We start from the raw sequence: 23,844 nt of genomic DNA on the forward strand, positions 1-23,844 counted from the left end.
TTTGCCCTACATAGGGGTATAGTGAAAGATGTTCTCAAAAGGTGAAGTGAAGGGCACCTGGGTGGCTCAGGTGGTTAAGCTCCGACTCTTGATTTCGGCTCATCATGATCTCACAGTCATGACATGGAGCCCCACATCGGGCTGGGCATGGAGCCTGCTTAAGATTCTCTGTCTCTCCCACTATCCCTCCTCCGCATGCACCCTCTCTCTCTTCAAGGAAAAAAAATATATAAGTATAAATAGTAATTTTTTTTAAGGTGAAGTGAGATGACCATTCTGCATGGCCAAAATGTGGGTCAGGCTCCCTGACTTTTCAATATACAACGTCAATGATGATGTCTCTTGCAAGTCTAATCTAGATGGCTTTGCTAACATAATAGCAAATATAGTATTGTATTCCAGTCCCTAACCCTAGACTTTCATTTGCTATCTTCTTTCTCTCAAGAGCCCAGCTGAGATTTTTGAAATATTTAAGAATGAATAATTTAAGGCAGTGGTTCTGAAGTATCTTCTGCTAAAACATACACAGGCCTACACTCACACACCTGTACCACAAACTCATTCCACCAGGAAAAGAGCTCAATCCTTTATTAGGAATAGATGGCAGCTCTAAAAAACAGGCCAATGAACCTTCTATCCTTCACCATTAGCTAAATTCAAGTAGTCTTCAAGCAGATTGACCAAAGCTATAGGAACTTCTTTATTTAAGATCCACACAGACATTACTCAACAGAATTCAAAATCAGCGTATTGTTTCAAGACTTTAATTTTTTTTTTATTTTTTTAACACTTATTTATTTTTGAGAGACATAGACAGAGCATGAGCAGGGGAGGGATAGATAGAGAGGAGACACAGAATCCAAAGCAGGCTCCAGGTTCCAAGCTGTCAGCACAGAGCCCGATGCAGGGCCCAAACTCATGAATTACGAGATAATGACCTAGGCCAAAGTCAGACACTTAACCGACTGAGCCACCCAGGCACCCCACAAGACTTTAATTTTTTTGTGCCATTTGCAACTATATGCATGGAACTGGAGGGCATTATGCTAAGCAAAATTAATCATCCAAAGACAAATATCATATTACTTCACTCATATGAGGAACTTAAGATACTAAACAAATAAACATAAGGAAAGGGAAGCAAAAAGATTATAAAAACAGGGAGGGGGACAAAACATAAGAGACTCTTAAATGTGGAGAACAAACAGAGGGTTACTGGAGGGGTTGTGGGAGGGGGGATGGGCTAAATGGGTAAGGGGCATTAAGGAATCTACCCCTGAAATCATTGTTGCACTATATGCTAACTAACTTGGATGTAAATTAAAAAATAAATTAATTTTTAAAAAAGATTTTAATTTTTTGAGCAGTTTCAGCTTTAGTGTCAGAACAAATTGAAGAAAGGACAGAGATTTCCTATTGCTTCCTGTCCCCCACACACACATGCATAATTTCCCACCTTCTTAATATCTCCCAACATTTGTTATAACTGATGAACCTACATTGACACATCATAATCACCTAAAGTTCATAGTTTACATTAGCGGTTCCCTCTCAGTTCCCACCAATTCTGTGGGTTTGAACAGTAGCGTGGTGACATGCATCCATCATTATAGTATCATACAGTGTGTCTTCACTGCCCTAAAAATCCTCTGTGCTCTGCCTTTTCATCCGTTACCCGCTCCCCACCCCCAACTCCTGGCAGCCACTGATCTTTTTACTGTCTCCATTGTCTTGCCTCTTCCTTAATGCCAAATAGTAGGAAACCTAGAGTATGTAGCCTTTCCAGATTGGCTTATTTTACTTAGTGATAGGCATCTAGGCTTCCTCCATGCCTTTTGACAGCTTGAAAGTTCATTTCTTCTTAGCACAGAATAATATTTTGCTGTCTGGATGTCCTACAGCTTATTTATCTATTCACCTACTGAAGAACATCTGGGTTGCTTCCAAGTTTGGGCAACCTTGTGCAGGTTTTTGTGTAGGTTTTCAACTCCTTTAGGTAAATACCACAGAGCACAACTGATGGATTATGTGTTTAAGTATTGGTCTTATAGGAAACCACCAAACTGCCTTCCAAAGTGGCTGTAACCATCTGCACTGTCACTAGCACTATATGAAAGTTCCCATGCTCCACATCCTTATCAGCACATGGTGTTGCCAGTGTTCTGGATTTTGACCATTCCAATAGGTATATAATGGTATCTCGCTGTTGCTTTGCATTATTGTTTTAATTTGCATTTCCCTGATGACATACGAAGCGGGGCATCTTTTCACATGCTTACTTGCCATCTGTGTATCTTCTTTGGTGAGGTGTCTATTAATGTCAAATATTTTTGTTTTGTTTTGTTCTGTTTTGACTGACCACACAGAAAACATCTTGTGAAGACAATATCATTACACTAGGCGGTGCCCCTGTATGTGTTAAGTTATCCTGAGCATAGTAGCACCACTTCTGCTGCCCTCCAGCTGTTGTGTTTCTTTTTGTTAGATGAGCCCCAGGTACTGTCCCTTCTGTCCTGGCTGCCTAGAATTTGGGGGATGGGGGGTGGGATGGGGGTTCTTCACACTGGGGCCATATGTATTCCACAAGCTTCAGGATAACAAAGTGGAGCATGGATACTTTTATATATCAATTTGCAGATTCTCAATTTACACTTCTACTTTTCCTAAAGCTGATCTGCTAAAGCTGATCTGCTCCTCCTCCTCCTTCCTTATAAAAGTATCTCCCCTCCAAATTAAAAAAAAAAAAAAAAAAAAGGCAAAGCACTTTCATACTGCATCTTTCTAGGGCACATGCTATCAGGGTATAATAATCACTGGGGTGCCAAGTATATGCACAGTTCAAATTTTACTGCTGTCAGTTTGAGAAACTAAATGACCTTATTGCCTGATTAACAAATTCTTTGGCAATTGAAGTGATTTCTGATGCTTTACTTTGAACAAAACCAAAGAAGGGTATAATCCAGTTATCAGCTGCTCCTTAAAAGCAATTTTTGATAATAATTTGCTACATGTGTTCGGCATGTGACATGGAAGCCAATCAAAGAACTGAATGACCTGTTATAATAAAGTATTTTCTAAGTTTATTTATTTATTTTGAGAGACAGAGAGAAAAGAGGAGGGGCAGAGAAAGAATCCCAAGCAGGCTCCGTGCTGTCAGCGGAAGCCCAGTGTGGGTCTCAAACTCCCAAACTGTGAGATCATGACCTGTGCTGGAACCAAGAGCTGGATACCTAACCGACTACCATGCAGGTGCCCCTGACCTGTTATAATAAAACTTCTATTTATTATCATTTATTATTCATGTGAACCAGGTTTTTCAAGATTAGAGCTATAAAAACAACAGTAGAAATGGAATTGTTACTGAACCCTGTTTTATCCTACTAATATCTATTATTCAAATAAGAAGAGCTAGGGGCACCTGGGTGGCTCAGTCAGTTGGGCATCTGACTTCAGTTCAGGTCATAATCTCACGATTCATTGAGTTCAAACCCTACATCGGGCTCTCTACTGCCAGCACAGAGCCCACTTCCAATCCTCTGTCCTGCTTTCTCTCTGCCCCTCCCCCATTCACACTGTCTCCAAAATAAACATTAAAAAAAATTTTTTTTAAAACACAAGAAGAACTAAAATAAGTCTCATCCATCTCTCTAAGAAATAGCATTTCCAATAAAATTTTACTTTTAAAAAAATGCAATGATTCTCAAATATTTTAATACATTGAGCTACTTGGATAAATTTTATACTGCTAATAATTACAATGGTAACAATTCAGTAAAAAATGTCTTAGCACTTAAAGCCTTATGGTCATGGAAAATTTTTAAATAATTATTTTAAATTTATATGCATTTTTATTGTCAAGAAGTATGATACAGTGGTCAATGACAACAAATTGGCACAAAAATGTGTTTCAATACAATGTAATTCTCTGCAGGAAGGGGAAGGAAATACACATTTAAGGAGAAATATAATGTCAAATTGAGCTGCTAAAGATCTTGCTTATATTTCTTTAATGCATGACCAGAGGTCTTAAAAATGCTGTTATTCCAATTTCATTGGCTACATTTAAAAGAATGATGTAGGGGCGCCTGGGTGGCACAGTCGGTTAAGCGTCCGACTTCAGCCAGGTCACGATCTCTCAGTCCGTGAGTTCGAGCCCCGCGTCAGGCTCTGGGCTGATGGCTCGGAGCCTGGAGCCTGTTTCCAATTCTGTGTCTCCCTCTCTCTCTGCCCCTCCCCCGTTCATGCTCTGTCTCTCTCTGTCCCAAAAATAAATTTAAAAAACGTTGAAAAAAAATTAAAAAAAAAAAAAGAATGATGTAATGGTATCATTTTTAAGTGACACTGTTTATCATAAACAGGAAATCACATTATTTGCAATGGTTTAAATTTATGGTAAAAATGTTAGATGTCAACTAAAAAATGTGCAGAGGCAAATAGTTTTTCAAAATTCTTTTGGAGAAAAAACAGACTACAGGCTTAAGAGTTTATATAAATATTGAACTTCTACAGCCTAGGTTTCTGTACAGCTCTTTCCCATACCCACTGCCTTTCCCAGGCAGCCTTTGTTTTTTCTTTTTGTTTTTCTTCTTCTTTGGACCAAGGGGTAGAGTTTTCTGCTTCCTAAAGACAGGTGCATTAAAAATGACTTGAAGTATGGGGTGCCTGGGTGGCTCAGTCGGTTAAGTGTCCAACTTTGGCTCAGGTTATGATCTCGCAGTTTGTGAATTCGAGCCCCGTGTTGGGCTCTGTGCTGACAGCTCAGAGCCTAGAGCCTACTTCAGACTCTGTGTCTGCCCCTCCCCTGCTCACACTCTCTCTCTTTCAATAATAAATAAACGTTTAGGGGCGCCTGGGTGGCGCAGTCGGTTAAGCGTCTGACTTCAGCCAGGTCACGATCTCGCGGTCTGTGAGTTCGAGCCCCGCGTCAGGCTCTGGGCTGATGGCTCAGAGCCTGGAGCCTGCTTCCGATTCTGTGTCTCCTTCTCTCTCTGCCCCTCCCCCATTCATGCTCTGTCTCTCTCTGTCTCAAAAATAAATAAATGTTAAAAAAAATTTTTTTAAAAAATAAACGTTTAAAAAAATCTTTTTTAATGACTTGAAGTAAAGAAACTAAATACAGATATAAAAGATCTACTATGGGGAGTATCAATGACATTAATAATTCCAGTACAGTGAAAATGCAGGTCACTACAGCAATAATCCTCAATTTTTCTGTTTTTTGAGGTATGTTATGACTTAAAGTTTTTGCATAATTTAAAACATACTAAACTTAAATAAGAAAATAATACAAAACACACTTGAAAGTCATGAAAGCAAACTTGAACTAGAAATGAAAAAACATGCCTTTGTAGAAGATTCAACATCACAGAGATGTCAGTTCTAAGTTAACTTATTAATTTAAAACAATCTACATAAAAATGTCATTTTGGTTTTTTCTTGGAATTAGACAAGTCAATTCTGAATTTCATCTGAAAGAACAAACATACAACAAAACCAGGAAAATCCTGCAAAAGAACATGCAGTGGGTGACTAGTGTAATACATTATAAAGTTGCTAATATTAAAACATGAATTGCTGGGGTATCTGGGTGGATCGTTGGTTAAGTGTCAGCTTTGGCTCAGGTCAAGCCAAAGTGGGTTCGAGCCTACGTCAGGCTCTGTGCTGACAGTTCAGAGCCTGGAGCCTGCTTTGGATTCAGTGTCTCCCTCTCTCTCTCTGCCCCTTCCCCACTTGTGCGCACCCCCCTCAAAAATAGATGGATAAACTTAAAAAATTTAAAAACAAAACCAAAAACATGAATTGTGGGACACTTTGGGTGGCTCAGTAGGTTAAGTGTCTGACTCTTGGAATCAGCTCAGGTCATGATTTCACAGTTTGTGGGATTGAGTCCTGCATCAAGATCTGTACCAGGCATGGAGTCTGCTTAAGATTCTCTCTCCTACTCTCCCTCTGCCCCTCCCCTCCTTTTTCTCAAAAAAAAAAAAAAATTGTTGGGGCGCCTGGGTGGCTCAGTCGGTTAAGCGTCTGACTTCAGCTCAGGTCACGATCTCGCGGTCCGTGAGTTCGAGCCCCCCATCAGGCTCTGTGCTGACAGCTCAGAGCCTGGAGCCTGCTTCCGATTCTCTGTCTCCCTCTCTCTCTGCCCCTCCCCCGTTCATGCTCTGTCTCTCTCTGTCTCAAAAATAAATAAACGTTAAAAAAAAAAAATTGTTAGTATTGACATATGAGTAATGCAAATAAATAATGCAAAATAAAATCCATTATTACTTCTAATTACAAATGCAAAAGTAATATTTCATAAAGACACTCTTACTTGGGAGGCATTTTAATAACTGGATTAAAAAAATACAAAATTAGATCCATTGCTCATACCATACACTAAGATAAATTCCAAATGGATCAGAAATTTAAATGTAAAAATGTGAAATCATATAAACACCAGAAGAAAACCTAAGTAACTTCCTCTGTAGCCAAGAGAAAACTTTTCTAATTATGACCAAACACTATAAGCAATGAAACAAAAAGATAAATTTGATTACTAAAACAAAAAGAAAAAAACCCAAATGGCAAAAAAAATCACAAGTAAAATGACAAAATATTTACAATTTTTAACACAAATGAGGGGGATGTCAGTTATATGTAAAGAATTTCTAAAAAATAGAGAAAGAACCAATGATGATACAGAGGAATGGACTACAGAGCTAAACAGCTGACAGAAAAATAAGTGAAGATGGCTCTTAATCATGTAAAAAAAAAAAAAACACAATAGTCTTCATAAGAAAAATGAAATTAAAACCATGTAGACATGTCATGTTTTTACTCATTATACTGGTAAAAAAATATATATGTTTGATGTCATATTCTATAGGTGAAAATCGTCATTCTCATATGTTGGTGAAAATGCAAAATACAGCAGCCTCTATGAAAAGGAATTTGGCAACATTTCACAAAATTACATATTCATTTGCCCTTTGACCCATCAACCTGCCTTTAGATATTTATTTCAAGGATACACTAGGCCCTATCACCAGCATTCTTCACAGAGCTAGAACAAACAACCCTAAAATTTGTATGGAACCAGAAAAGACCCCGAACAGCCAAAGCAATCTTGAAAAAGAAAACTAAAACAGGAGGAATCACAATCCTGGACTTCAAGCTTTTTTACAAAGCTGTAATCATCAAGGATACACTAAGAAAAACATGAAAAGACATACATTGGTTAAAAAACAAAACAAAACAAAACAAAACAAAAAGGCCATAAGAAGACAAGGCAATGCATGGCAGGACTATAACAGCAAAAAAACTGGGAACAATCCAAATGTTCATCAAGAAGTAGCAAACTGAATAAAATTATGGTACATTCGCATAATGGAGTTCCCTGCAGCTCTGAAGAAATCGCAAGAATATCTTGTTAAGTAAAAAAAAAAAGCAAAATAGGGAAAATGTGTATAGTATGCTATCATTTATCTGATAAACGGGGTTGGAAATATATTTATAAATATACACCCCAAATGGCCTATAATGCGAAAACCAATGAAAAATTTAAACCATAAACTTAAAAATTATTAAAGGGGGAAGAGAAAGTATATGATAGAGAAAGAAGATAAATAATTCCCATAATTATAAAATTAAATTCTAATGCAGGAAATCCTAAAAACAAATTCCTAAAATAAATGTGTGGCCAGTTGGAGGCCTAACTAAACAGACAGAGACTACACCAGATGATTTAAAACATGTAGTTTGTATATCCCACATGAAATATACACAAAGACAAAAAGAATTGGAGAAGAAAACATACTTGACAGTAATCACATTGTTGGTCACAGTATTGATATTATTTTGAGACTCAGTGCTTATTGTGGAATAAATGAAAAAAGTAACTATTTGATATTCTAGTCCTATCACTCCTGGGAGCCTAGAAAATGGAATCTTGGTGAGCAAAAAAAAAGAGAGACGGACGTAAGACAGAGACAAATGGAATAACTCATTATTTTGAAAACCTCCTATGTGAACTGTACCAAAAGATGAGCAAATAAAGGATTTAAGGACTTTTCTCTTCATAGCAGTATTGGTGCAAATACCACCAATAAAATAAAACCATAAATTTATGGAAGGAGAATGAATTCTATAATCAGAATATCACCATTTTGTACTTCCTAAAATTAGTGGATCATGTATTTCTCCTCAATAAACAAACAAGCATTCATTATTCTGCATCCACATGGAAGAACATATCACACAACCTATGAAGTTCTATCCAAAAGAAAATCTAAATCTGATAGAGCTTTTAAATTTCACTGCCAATTTACAGGGAATAAAAGAACATACTCAATGATACTACTAAATGCATTGTAACCAGGGGGATGTAGTCAGCAAACAAAGAACTAGTTTCTTTAGCAAATAAATTGAAAACGAAAAAAAAATTAAAAAAACAGAGAAGGAGAAACGAACAGATCAAAAGAGATTCCAAGCACCTGGCTCCATTGGATGAACATCCAACTCTTGATTTCAGCTCAGGTCATGATCTCGCAGTTCATGGGATTGAGCTCCACACTGGGCTCTGTGCTGACAGTGCACAGCCTGCTTGGGATTCTCTCTCTCCCTAGCTCTCTGCTCTGCCCCTTCCCACCCCCAAAATAAATAAATGAAAACATTAAAAACAAAATTTTTTTTAAAGAGATTCAACAGACAGGTCAACCAATTACAATGTGTGGATCTTTAAAAAAAAACAAACAGAAATTATGATATTTAATAGATAATTAGAAATATAAACTTCCTGATTATCTGACAATATTTAAGGAATTACTATTGAAGTTTTAGATATGATAGAAGTTTTAGGTATTATTTAAGATTTAAACACTATGATTAGGTTGGGATTAGTTGTTTTTTTTTTTTTAATTATTATCTCTCAGAGATACAAGTGAAATATGTAGAGCTGAAATATTATGGTGTCTTCAATTTGCTTCAAAATAAATGGGTGGGGGTATAAATGAAATCAGATTAGCCAAGAGACTGTGTTTGTTAAGGTTGAGTGCACATTTATTGTTGATGAACATTTTCTAGTTATGAGATCTTCATCAAAACTATGATACTATGGAATCTTTTTTAAAAAAGTATATGATTTTATTATGAAATATTTTTAAAGTACCAAAAGTATATGGGGGCACCTGGGTGGCTCAGTTGGGTTACGCATCCAACTTCGGCTCAGGTCATGATACCAAGGTTCGGGGGTTCAAGCGCCATGCCGGGCTCTGTGCAGACAGCTCAGAGCCTGGAGCCTGCTTCAGATTCTGTGTGTCCCTCTCTCCACCCCTCCCACACTTATACACTGTCTCTCTCCCTTTCTCTCAAAAATAAATAAAACAGTTTTAAAAAATTTTTAAAAAGCACCAGAAGTATAAAAAAAAGTTATACATAGCCATATACTACAAAATACATAATCAGAAAATTTTTCTGCAATTATATTTCCCCCTCTATCCATTTCCCACTACCTTCTCCAAAGGGAACCACTATTCTGAATTCAGTGATGAACAGTGCCTCATATGGTAACTGGTCTACAAAGATAGCTCTCCAGTTGAACAACACCTCTAGGTGTTCATGCCCTTTAGTAGGCCCTTGAATTTGGGATAGCCCTAACACTTTGCTTCAATAGAATGTGGTAAAACTGATACTGTGTCACCTCTTAGGACAGGTCATAAGAAGCCTGACAATTTCTACCAGGGCCTCTTAGGTCACTCTGTTTTGGAGCTCAGTTGCTACACTGTGAGAAGCCCAGACCACAGGGATAGGCCATGCAAAGACAGAGCTTTCAGCTGAAAGCCAGTACCAACATCAACTTTCAGCCACATGAGCCAATTATCTTGGAAATCCAGAGCAACTGAGCCTTTTCTGATGACTCCAGCCCAGTCCCAGATGCTGTCTGAGTAAGACAGCTGAACCATGTCTACCAGGAGAAATATAAGAGATAAGAAAAAATTGATGTGTTAAGTCACTACGTTTGTGAATGACTTTTTACACAGCAATACATAACCAGAATACCACACATCTTATCCTTTGAGTAGTTATTAATGAAATAAAGTACTTTAAAGGAGCAAAAGCTGATAATAAAAATAATACCTATGATTTACGGATACCTTTTCACCATTGCACTTGTCACACAGATAAGATAGAGACCAGAAGTCCACAAACAACAATGTAGGCACCAAATGTGCCTAGTTTTGTACAGCCCAGCACACTTAGAATAATTCTATGTTTTTAAGTGACTGAAATCAACAACAAAACTATTTCATGACACACAAAAATCATTTGAAATTCAAGTTTTGGGGTCCATAATAAAACTTTATTGGAACACAGGCATACTCATTCCTTCATGTACTATGCATGTGCATTGTCTTTGGCTGTTTCCAAGCTACAACAGCAGAGTTGCATAGGTGTGACAAAGACCCCATGCATTGCAAAGCCTAAATATTTACTATCTGGCTCTTTTATCAAAAGTTTGCCAACCATTGCCATAAACTTACTTACCAAATGCTTCCCATGGAGAAAAAAAATTCACTAAAGTATCTGAAGAACAAGAAGTGGGAGAACCTGAAACTGACCCAGAAGAACAAAGAGGAGACTAGCCTTTAAAAAACCATCTAAAACAAAGCCTGGTAAGAAAAAACAATCATTACCCTACCACCAGATAAATTTATCAGTAGATTAAAGGAAAGATGGGAAAAGGAGAAAATGGTTTCAAGGTCATTTGAACTCCCTATTCATGGGAAGACAATAGTTAGCATGGGTCTTACAGAGTATGGGAAGTAGGGTTTCCTCCAAGAGAACAACTTCAAATTGAAGTGGTGAGGCAGGGGGGCAAGGAGGAGGCACACTGGAAATCAGTTATACACAAAAAACACATTTAAGCATGCCTCCTAAGTACACAAAATTACTGTACGTATGAAGTACTCTGCAGCTGAATAAGAAGAAGCCCTTAAGTGCCAACAATTTTCCAAACATTTATATCCATTATCTCCTTATAACTGGAGGACAGACAATATCTTTAATATCTGATTGTTTCTTCACTATCAAAGGTTGACATTTCTCAAATGAGCTCTTATGAGGTTCAAGCAAAGCTCTAAACAGCTTTGGTTTTTGAATTTAATCTGTAGACCAGTGAACCCCAAGAAAGTGAGGATGTTGTAAAAGTTTAAAACAATAGCAACAATGGTAAAAACTGGAATACCATTACTTGCATTGTACTGAGGATTAGCAAAATTAAGTAGCTCCTCAAAATCACAGAGCAAACACATGGCAGAGCCTGGCTTCAATCCCAGACAGTCGGATTCCAGGGTTGTGCTCTTGACCTCTACACCTTACTGCCTCTCCAAAAGTTAACTGTGAATAGCCAAGTAAGTATAAGCCTAATCATATGGAGGTGGAATCAAAATCAAACAATATACCATTAGCATCCAAGAAGTTTTAAAATCAGTCTAGGTAAATGTCAAGTACAGTATTTTTATCATTTCATTTCACATCAGTTATTAGTTTTGTTTCTCTTTCTATACTATCTCAATTTAATACCAGTTGAAATACAAAGACCCTCAGCTCTACAATGCATTTTAATCAAGGCTGATTGACTACTTAGCCTGAGTACATAGCAGCAATCAGCATACGCCTCAACTCTGAAGGAAATACAGTATAATTATACAAAAAATGAGTATCCAAAACACCAGAGCTTTTAAAGTAAAATGCCTTTATCCAGAAACTCAAAAGATAACCTCAGAAAAAGCAATAGATTATAGTGATGAAGTAAGAGACATCTAAAGAATTTTAATGACGTTGTCCTCCTGACCTTTTCTAACCAAGAAATTCTACGAAGAGGAAGTACAAAGGTCATGCAAGGAAATGAGTATGAATTCAAGAGGGAATACAGACATACCGGACAGTTATTGTTCCACTCAGACTTCAAATTTATTTTAAATCGGGGCGGGGGGGGAGGTGCTGGTTAGCAACCAGATGTGCATTTTCCCAGCAAACTACGGAAGCACAAAGAACACAAAGGGCATTCCTTGGTGCAGGCGGCACCTGTGCTAGCTCATCAAGCACAATGACAGCCATCACCAGACCCATCACGGGGCATGGTGGTTTGTGATCTCTGGTACCTTCCTGGTTTTGTTTCCTACCACAGCTTCTTCTTTCCTGACTCTGCAAGAGTTTGAACACTGCTTTACTCTCCCTCATATTTTAGAGTGTAATATGGCTAAAAGTGGTTTAATGAAACATTGGGTGTTCATGAACAGTAAATGCATTTTTTCTATGGATTCATTTGTTCTCAAAATTGCCACAATTCCTGCCATTGTTGCTGGTGAACAAATTGTTCAAGTGTACCAGACTTAACTAACAAAATCAAGTCAAACAACTTGTAGAACATATCACAAATACTTAAAGCACAATAAACTCAGGCCTGTAAACTAATTTATACTGGATACTCACGAAAATATTTTGAACACAATTTGACCATATATTTGAAACCAAAGCAAATAAAAACTGTTGGGATACTGGGGAGACACAAATAAAGGCAGCACTCATAGCACTCAATATTCTAGAGTGTGAATACACACACACGTGTGTGTTCATATACACATATTCATACATGATTCACACCTATAATATATAAAAGTGTTCAAGTATGTAAATAGTCCTTCACTATAAATTCTAGGCGTTCACAATCAATATTTAATATAATGCCACTTTTACCAAAACAAAAAATAAAACAACAAGAAGTAACTGGGAACCTTCCAGTCACAATCACCATCATAATAGAATAACTAGTCACAATCACTATTATGAATAATTTAGAACATATAAAATCTAATTTTAGACTACAGAGATCCTAATGTGAAATTATTAGGAGGCTACATTACAATATGTCACTTTTTAAATCTAAATTCTCAAGTCATAGTGAAAGCCTCCATTTAAAAGAGGATGTTTTACTGTTGTTTAACATAGTGTTGGAAGTCCCAGCATCAGCAATCAGACAACAAAATGAAATAAAAGACAATCAAAATTGGCAGAGAAGTCAAACTTTCACTTTTCGCAGATGACATGATACTCTACAGGGAAAACCCAAAAGACTCCACCAAAAGGCTGCTAGAACCGATACATGAATTCGGCAAAGTCGCAGGGTACAAAATCAATGTACAGAAATTGGTTGAATTTTTATGCACCAATAACAAAGCAACAGAAAGAGAAATAAAGAAACTGATCCCATCTACAACTGCACCAAGAACCACAAAATACCTAGGAATAAACCTAACCAAAGATGTAAAAGATCTGTATGCTAAAAACTATAGAAAGCTTATGAAGGAAATTGAAGAAGACACAAAGCAATGGAAAAACATTCCGTGCTCATGGAATGGAAGAACAAATATTGTTCAAATGTCAATACTACTGAAAGCTATCTACACATGCAATGCAATCCCAATCAAAATTGCACTGGCATTCTTCTCAAAGCTAGAACAAACAATCCTAATATTTGTATGGAACCAGAAAAGACCCCAAATAGCCAAAGTAATACTGAAGAAGAAAACCAAACTGGGAGGCATCATAATCCCAGACTTTAGCCTCTACTACAAAGCTATAATCATCAAGACAGTAATGTACAGGCAAAAAAACAGACACATAAACCAATGGAATAGAATAGAGCCCAGAATTGGACCCACAAATGTATGGCCAACTAATCTTTGACAAAGCAGGAAAAAGCATCCAATGGAAAAAAAGACAGTCTCTTTAGCAAATGGTGCTGGGAGAACTGGACTGCGACATGCAGAAGAATGAAACTAGACCACTTTTTTACACCATACACAAAAATAAACTCAAAATGGATGAAAGACCTAAATGTGAGACAGGAAACCATCAAAACCCTAGAGGAGAAGTAGGCAACAACCTCTTTGACCTCAGCCACAGCAATTTCTTACTCGACACATCTCCAAAGGCAAGGGAATTAAAAGCAAAAATGAACCATTGGGACCTCATCAAGATAAAAAGCTTCTGCACTACAAAGGAAATAGTCAACAAAACTAAAAGGCAACCAAGGGAATGGGAAAAGATATTTGCACATGACATATCAGATAAAAGGCTAGTATCCAAAATGTACAAAGAACTTACCAAACTCAACACCCGAAAAACAAATAATCCATTGAAGAAATGGGCAGAAGACATGAATAAACACTTTTCCAAAGAAGACATCCAGAAGGCCAACAGACACATGAAAAGATGCTCAACATCACTCATCATCAGGGAAATACAAATCAAAGCCACACTGAGATATCACCTCACGTCACTCAGAGTGGCTACAGTGAACAAATTAGGAGACTACAGATGCTGGTGAGGACATGGAGAAATGGGAACCCTCTTGCACTATTGGTGGGAATGCAAACTGGTGTAGCCACTCTGGAAAACAGTATGGAGGTTCCTCAAAAAACTTAAAATAGAACTACCCTATGACCCAGCAAAAGCACTACTAGGAATTTATCCAAAGAATACAGGAGTGCTGATGCACAGGGGCACATGTACCCCAATGTTTACAGCAGTGCTTTCAACAATAGCCAAATTATAGACAGAGCCTAAATGTCCATCAACTGGTGAATGGATAAAGATGTGGTTTATACATACAGTGGAATACTACTTGGCAATGAAAAAGAATGAAATCCTGCCATTTGCAGGAACATAGATGGAACTGGAAGGTATTATGCTAAGTGAAATAAGTCAGTCAGAGAAGGACAGATATCATATGTTTTCACTCATATGTGGAACTTGAGAAACTTAACAGAAGACCATGGGGGAAGGGAAGGAGAAAAAAAATAGTTACAGAGAGGGAGGAGGCAAACCATAAGAGACTCTTTTTTTTTTTTAATTTTTTTTTTAACATTTATTTATTTTTGAGACAGAGAGAGACAGAGCTTGAACAGGGGAGGGGCAGAGAGAGAGGGAGACACAGAATCTGAAACAGGCTCCAGGCTCTGAGCTGTCAGCACAGAGCCCGACGCGGGGCTCGAACTCACAGACCGTGAGATCATGACCTGAGCCGAAGTCGGCCGCTTAACCGACTGAGCCACCCAGGCGCCCCCATAAGAGACTCTTAAATACAGAGAACTGAGGGTGGACAGAGGGTGGGGGAGAGGGGAAAATGAGTGATGGGCATTGAGGAGGGCACTTGCTGGGATGAGCACTGGGGGTTGTATGTAAGCCAATTTGACAATAAATTATATTTTTAAAAAAGAGGATGTTTTAACCATTCACCTTAAAATCCACGTTTTCACATTTCAATTGATTTAAGATCTGGCTTGCCTAGAGTTAATACATACACAAGTATGGGGCAGGTATGTGAAAGTAAAGCCTCAATTCTAAACTTGCTAAACCTCATTTAAGTCTAAAATCATCAAACAAAAAGGGTACAATAATTATAAGAATGTGACAGAATTGCAGATACCCTGACTTGGACCAGACTATAAGGTTTTCCTGAAACTGAACACAACACAATTCTGATAAAGCTAGACATAACTGGGCAGGATTACAGAAGTGATGGTGGCTAAAGGGACTGCAGGCTTTCTTGGAGGTGGGGTGTGCACTTGCCTTCCCACTTTTTCATGATTGAGTCACTCAGCCACTTCGGCTCTGCAGGCTGTCTGTCTCCAACCGGTATTGTCTCTTAGTAGCCATGCCATTGTCAATATTCCCTGAATCCTTCTTATTACCTCAAGACATTTAGTTTAGTTCGGAGAGTTTAACACTTCAATAAGTGCCAGTCTTGCCTTCCAAAAAAGAAAAAGCAGTTCTTGGATCAAAGCTTTGAGCGAGCTATGGTATCTACCTACGATTTTGCAGCATTGTTTTATTTTCATCAAGGTTTTTATGTTTACTTTCTGTTTCAGCAAAACCATAGTGATTTTCAATTTACAAGAGTTGTCAAGTTTCCTTTCAAAGAAAAAAAATGATATTTGCAAAACATGAGTTGACTTAAAGAATAATACTTAATGTGGTATGTGGATATAGCAAAAAAAAAAAAAAAAAATCATAAGCATCTGAGCCAGACTGCCTGGGATTGAAGGTGAGCTCTGTCTCTTAATATGTGTGTGACCGTAATCCATTGCCCTAATCTCTCTATTCTTCAATTCCCTCATCCATAAAATGGGATCAGTAATTACACCTGCCTCATAGCAGTGTTGTAAGAATCAAATGAGCTAAGACAACTGATGACTTTAAAACCACAGTTGTCACGTAGGGCACTGTCAACAAATGTGAGCTCTTATCATTCAAAACAAAGGGAGGGAAATGTGGCAAATTTCAATGAGCTATTTTTTTTAAATCACTGTTGTCAATTGGAGGAATTTAAATATCTAGAATATTCTTTTCTTTCTTTGGAAAGCACACAAGACAGGAAATGCTACATTCAAGGAACACAAGAGGCCAGGAAAATAATGCACAATGTATAGTTGCTTAGTGGACCCTGCACTAAAACTGTCCATTAGCAAAGCAGCAGCCAAAATTCTGTACTGAGAGAAGGGGTGGGGGAAATTAGATAACCACAACACTAGGAATCATATCAAATGACTCCAAATTAGATGCTTATTTTTACCTTGTAGTATTCCTAATCTAGTCATAGTCACACCTCAGGGTTCTGGGCAGGCTTGAGCATTTAAAATTCTAGGGGTCCCAGTCTTAATAGAGCCCCAACCCTTTCATGAGTTTTACCTCCAGGAACCCCACCACGTTCTCAGGGTAAAGACTGAAGAAAACGTCCCCTCCTGTTTCTGGCAGGGAGAGGGGACAGGTAGTCATTTTAAAATATACCCTGAGCTCTATTTTCCTTAACAAAAGTCTGCCCTTTGGGGAAACCTAATTTGCAAAAGCCTAACTGGGTTTTACCAGAGCCTAACCTACTTGAGGGAAAGAAAATGCCCACTGCCAGCATGCCCTAGACTTTCTTTCTCACCTAAGGTGAAAAAGAAAGGATGAGAAGTACTTTGAAGGTCACAGTGCAGGGTCTCACTAAAAGACCTAATCAATCTGGCTCCGGTATGGTAACAGGAGATTATAGCTGACGAACTGCATACACCAAACCACAGATCCAGGAAGCTCACAGAATATCATGTATGATAAATATCAAAAAATCTGCACCTTGACATATCATATCCAAAACTGCAGAAAATCAAACACAAGAGAAAAATCTTGAAAGCACGAGTAAATAAACATCTTACTGAAAGAGGCAGAAACATAAGAATTACTCCCCAATAACCATGCAAGCAAGAAGACAGTGGCATGAAATATTTAAAGTCCTAAAAGAGGGGCGCCTGGGTGGCGCAGTCGGTTAAGCGTCCGACTTCGGCCAGGTCACGATCTCACGGTCCGTGAGTTCGAGCCCCGCGTTGGGCTCTGGGCTGATGGCTCGGAGCCTGGAGCCTGTTTCCGATTCTGTGCCTCCCTCTCTCTCTGCCCCTCCCCCGTTCATGCTCTGTCTCTCTCTGTCCCAAAAATAAATAAACGTTGAAAAAAAAAAATTAAAAAAATAAATAAAGTCCTAAAAGAAAAAAAAAACCTACCTAAAAATTTGTATCCAAAGAGATTATTCAACAATAGTAATAAGAAATAAAGACTTTCTCAGACTAATAAAAATTAATTTGTTGCCAGTAGACCTGCCTTGCAAAAAATGTTAAAAAGTTCTTCAAAGAGAAGGACAATGATGTAAGTCAGAAGCTCAAATCTATATTAAAAAAGGAAGAGTGTTAAAGAAGGAATAAATTAAGGTAAAAATATTTTACTTTTCTTATTTTTAACTTATCTAACAGACAAGAGTCTGTCCAATAACAACTCTTGTTCAGTAATAACAGCAACAATGTATTCAGTGATTATAGCTAACAGTTAAGTGAAATGAATCACAACGATGTTATAAGAGGGATAAATTGAGAATACTGTATTGTAAATTATTTGTATTACTTGTGTAGTAGATGGTGTTATTTGAAAGGATAACTATTTGAATGGATTAGCTATAAATTAATATAACCAACTCTACAGCAAACACTAAAAACAATTTTTAAAGGAGCATAATTTATATGTTAAGAGAGGAGAGAAAATGGAATTATCATATAAAATGCTCAACTGAAACCAGAGAAGGCCAAGAAAAAAAAAATACTGGAAAACAAAAGAAACAGAACAGGACAACAAATTAAAAAAGAATTTAAAATATGGTAGCTATTAATCCAGCCATATAAATAACCACTTCAAATATGAATGGTCTAAATACCCAAATTAAAAGACAGAGATTGTTACAACACACTAAAAAAAAGAAGGCCCAACTACATGTTGTCTACCAGAATCCCACTTTAAATATAAAGACACACATAGGTTGAACGTAAAAGGATGAAGAAAGATATATCATGCCAACATAAGTCAAAAAAAAAAAAGCTACCATAGTAACTTTAATTTTAGAAAAAACTGACTTTAAAGAAAGAAAAAATACCATGGATAAAAAGGAGCATTACATACTGATTTAAAAGGTAAATGTTTTAAAACGAAATAACAATCATTAATATATATGTGTCTAACAACAGAATGTCAAAATATGTAAAGCAAAAACTGGTAGGGGCACCTAGTGACTCAGTTAATTAAGCATCTGACTTCAGCTCAAGTCATGATTTTGTAGCTCGTGGTTGAGCCCCAGGTTGGGCTCTGTACTGACAGCTCAGAGCCTGGAACCTGCTTTGGATTCTGTGTCTCCCTCTCTCTCTGTCCCTTCCCCACTCACACTCCATCTCTCTCTCAAAAATGAATAAATGTTAAAAAAAAATAATGTAAGGCAAAAACTGACAGAACTACAAGGAAAAATCGATGAATCAACTATTATTGTGGAGACTTCAATACTCTTATCAGTAATTGACAGATCCAGCAGGCAAAACTATCAGGAAGGACACAGGTGAACTAAAATTGGATCTAATTGCCATTTATAGAATACGTCATCCAACAACAGCAGAATACATATTGTTCTCAAGTTTACATGGAACATTGGCCAAGACAGACCATTCTGCTAAACCATAAAGCACAGCTTAACAAATTTAGACAAAAGAAATGGATCACATTGGAATTAAATTTGAAATTAATAACAGCTGAAAACTCTCAAAACAGAAATTAAACAACACACTTCTAAATAATACAGCAGTCAAAGGAGAAATCTCAAGAGAAATTTAAAGTATTTTGAACTAAATGAAAATACAACATATTTTAAGAAAAGAATATATGAACAGTTCTGTGCCTACAGACTTGATAACCTAGATGAAATGGATTGATTTCTTAAAAGATACAGTTAAACCTACCAAAACTCATACAGAAAGAAACAGCTACTCTGAATAGGCCTGTATCTATTAAATGAATTGAATCAAAAATTAATAACATTCATAAGCAGAAATAATAACTTTCTAAAATTATTCACTGGTGATGTCTACAAAACATTTGAGAAAGAACTTATACCAACTTTCCATAATCTCTTCCAGAAAATTTAAGCAGAGGGAATATTTCTTAATTCATTCAATGAGGCCAGCATTACCCCAGTACCAAAACCAAAAACATTACAAGAAAAGAAAACTACACATCAATACCTCTGGTGAAAAAAGATACAAAAAGCCCTCAAGAAAATATGACCAAATCAAGTACAACAATGCATAAAAATAATTATACATCTCAACCAAGGGAGATTTATTCCAGGTAGCAAAGCTGGTCTAACATTTAAAAATCATTTACTGGGATCCATCATAGCAACAGCCTAAAAAAAGAAAAATCATATGATCTTATCAATAGATATAGAAAAAAACATTTGACAATAGCCAAAACTCAGTTATGCTTAAAAAAAAAAAAAAAATCTCAGCAAATCAAGAATAGAGAAGAACTTCCTACACTTGATTTTATAAGTACCTACAAACACCTACAGCCAACATTCTTTTTTTTTTTAATATTTTATTTATTTTTGAGACACAGACAGAGTGTAAACAGGGAGGGGCAGAGACAAAAGGAGACACAGAATCTGAAGGAGGCTCCAGGCTCTGAGCTGTCAGCACAGAGCCCATCGTGGGGCTGACCTGAGATCATGACCTGAGCTGAAGTTGGCTGCCAAACCAACCAAGCCACCCATGCGCCCCGCCAACATCATTCTTAATGGTGAGAAATCAGATCCTTTTCTTCCCAAGATCAGGAACAAAGAAAGCAAGGATGTCACCTCTCATCACTCCTAGTCAGCACTGTACTAGAACTCATAGCTACTGTATTTGTACACATAAAGATATAAATTGTTATGTAGAAAATGCCAAAAAAACAAAGATTGACCAAAAACAAACAACAAACAAAAAATCTCCTGGAACTAATAAGCAAGGATAGCAAGGTTGCAGGATAACATGGAAAAGCAAAACTCTGATAAAAAAAATCAAAGACCTAAATAAATGGAGAGTTATTTCATATTTGTGGACAAAAAGATTTAATACGACTAGGATGTCAATTCTTCCAACCTAGAGATTTGACACAATCTCAAAATCCCAGCAAGTTACACACACACAAAAAAACAAATAATCCAATTTAACAATGAGCTGTCTATTCAGCACCTGAATAGACATTTTTTTTCAAAGAACATATACAGATGGCCGACAAACACATGGAAGGATGCTCAACATCACTAATCATCAGGAAAATGCAAATCAAAACCACAGTGAGGTATCACCTTACACCTGTCAGAATGGCTAGGAAAAAAAAGACAAAAAATAACAAGTAGTGGCAAAGATGTGGAGAAAAGGGAACCCTCATGCACTGTTACTGGAAATGTAAATCTGTGCAACCACTGTGGAAAACAGTATGGAGTCAAAAAAACTAAAAATATAAAAATCATACAATCTAGTAATCCCACTACTGAGTATTTACAAAAAGAAAACAAAACACTAATTTGAAAAGACATATGCACCCGTACATTTATTGCAGCATTATTTAGTATAGCAAGGTGTGAAAGCAACCCAAGTGTCCATTAACAGAGGAATGGATAGAAAAGATACTGTACACACACACAGATACATGTGCACATTGGAATATTATTCAGCCATTGAAAGGAATGAGATCTTGCCATTTGTGACAATATGGATGGACCTTGTAGGGTATTATGCTAAGTGCAACAGGTCAGGCAGAGAAAGTCAAAAACCATATGATTTCACTTATATGTGGAATTTAAAAACCAAAACAAACAACAGAAAAGCAGAAACAAACCCACAAATACAGAGAAAAAACTGGCAGTTGGCAGAGGGGAAGAAGGTGGGAGGGATGGACAAAATAGGTGAAATGGAATGGCACAGGCTTCCAGTTCTGGAATGAGTGAGTCACAGGAATAAAAGGTACAGCATAAGGAATATAGTCAATGTTATATAGCATTCTAATAGCATTATAGGGTGACAGATGGTAGTTACACTTGTGGTGAGTATAGTATAACATATAGACTTGTCAAATCACTATGTTGTGTTCCTAAAACTAATACTTCAGTTTAAAAATAAAATTCCAACAAGTTACTTTGTGGATATCAAAAATGTGATTCTAAAGTTTATATGGAGGGGCGCCTGGGTGGCTCAGTTGGTTAAGCATCCAACTTCAGCTCAGGTCATGATCTCACGGTTCATGGGTTCAAGCCCCGCGTCAGGCTCTGTGCTGACAGTGTGGAGCCTGGAGCCTTGCTTCAGATTCTGTGTCTCCCACTCTCTTTGCCCCTCCCCTACTCTCTCTGTCTCAAAAATAAGCATTAAAAAAAAATTTTAGGTTTATATGGAGAGGCAAAAGACCCAAAATAACCAGCACAGTATCAAAGAACTTCCACTTCCCAACTTGAAGACTTATGACAGAGCTACAGTAAATCAAGGCAGTGTATGTTGGCACATGAATAGATAAATAGATCAATGGAAGAGAACAGAGAACCCAGAAACAGACACACACAAATACATTCAAGTGTTCTTTAACAAAAGAGCAAAATTGGTTTAATGGACAAAGGATAGTCTTTCCAACAAAGGATGTTAGAACACTGGACATCGATATGCAAAAACATGAATCTAGACACAAACCTTACACCTTGTACAAAAATTAACTCCAAATGGATCACAGCCCTATAAGTGTAAACCCACAAAACATAAAACTACAAAATCATAAACCACAAAACTATAAAACTTCTAGGCAATAACATAGGAAAAAATCTAGGTTATATAGAGTTTGATGATGAGTTTTTGATACAATGCCAAAGGCATCATCCACGAAAGAAAATTTTAAGTTGGGCTCCATTAAAATAAAAAACTTCAGCTCTAGGAAAGACTCTATTAAAAGAATGAGAGACAATATTTGCGAAGTACATATCTGATAAAAGACTTGTATCCAAATTATAAAATGAATTCTTAAAACTAAACAATAAGAAAACAAACAACTCAATTTAAAAACAAGGGAAAGAATAAATAAAAATAAAAATGGACAAATGATCTGATTAGGAACTTCACCAAATAAGATACACAGATGACAAATAAGCATATGGAAAGACAATCAACATCGTATGTCATCAAGGAATTGGGAATTAAAACAATGGGAAACTACCACATACCTATTAAAATGGGTAAAAATCCCAAACACTGACAATACCAAGTAACTGACAAGGATGTGGAACAAGAACTCTTATACTGCTGATAGGAATACAAAATGGTACAGTGACTTTAGAAGATGGTAGTTTCTTACAAAGCTGACTACAGTCTTACCATATGTTCTGGCAATTATGTTCCACGTTATTTACTCAAATAAGCTCAAAACCATGTCTACCCAAAAAAGTACACATGAGGGTCTACAGCAGCTTTATTGACAATTGCCAAAACTTGGAAGCAACCAAGATGTTCTTCAATAGGTGAATGGATAAACTGTGGTATGTCCAGAGAGTGGAATATCGTTCAGTACTAAAAAATAAATGAGTTACCAAGCCACAAAAAAAATAAATAAATAAATAATTGAAGAAATTTAAAAGCATATTACTAAGTAAAAGGAGCCAGTATGAAAAGGCTACCTACTGTATAATCCCAACTATATGACATTTGGAAACAGGCAAAACTATAGACAGTATAACAATTAGTGTTTGCCAGGGCAGTGGGGGAGGGGAAAGGGACCAATGAGCTAAGCACCAGGGATGTTTAGTATGATACTGCAATGGAGGATACAGACACCAAATGTTTGTCAAAACCTATAGAACTATACAACATAAATCCTGAACACTAATGTAGTCTATGGGTTTTAGTTAATAATAATGTATCAATATCATTCATCAATTGTAACAAATGTACCATACTAACTAATAGAAGAAACTGTGTGTGGGGTTGGAGAAGAGGGTGGTATATGGGAGATCTTTGTACTTTCTACTGTACTATTTTTCTGTAAACCTAACTGCTCTAGAAAATAACATCTATTAATTAAAGTCTATTAATAAAGTCTATTAATTAAAGCCTATTAATTAACATCTATTAATTAAAGTCTAGTACTTCAGAGCAAAGACAGTGTTATATTTGCCATTGTAAATCCAGTCTCAGCAGAGTGCCTGGCCCAAAGAAGTGTATCAGTATTAGACAAATTAAAGGTATAAGGCATAAAGGCATGCAAGCCCTGGAAACACATATGCACACACATCTGGTGGCAGGAGAGACAGAGATGCAGTTCAAGAAGTCTTTACAAAAGAAGTGATATTCAAAGGATGGGCTTAGGGGCAGCTGAGTGGCTCAGCCAGTTGAGCATCCAACTCTTGATTTCGGCTCAGGTCATAATCTCACTGTT

At 37.0% G+C, this 23,844-nt stretch overlaps 1 protein-coding gene across 2 annotated transcripts in view; it reads right to left on the reverse strand.

Moving 5' to 3' along the window:
• Nucleotides 1-23,844, reverse strand: part of ANK3 (ankyrin 3) — a 682,576-nt gene that overhangs the window by 636,837 nt on the left and 21,895 nt on the right. The gene's annotated exons all lie outside the window — the stretch shown is intronic.

The sequence above is a fragment of the Felis catus genome, chromosome D2 (assembly GCF_018350175.1).
Source record: "Felis catus isolate Fca126 chromosome D2, F.catus_Fca126_mat1.0, whole genome shotgun sequence".
NCBI lineage: Eukaryota > Metazoa > Chordata > Mammalia > Carnivora > Felidae > Felis > Felis catus.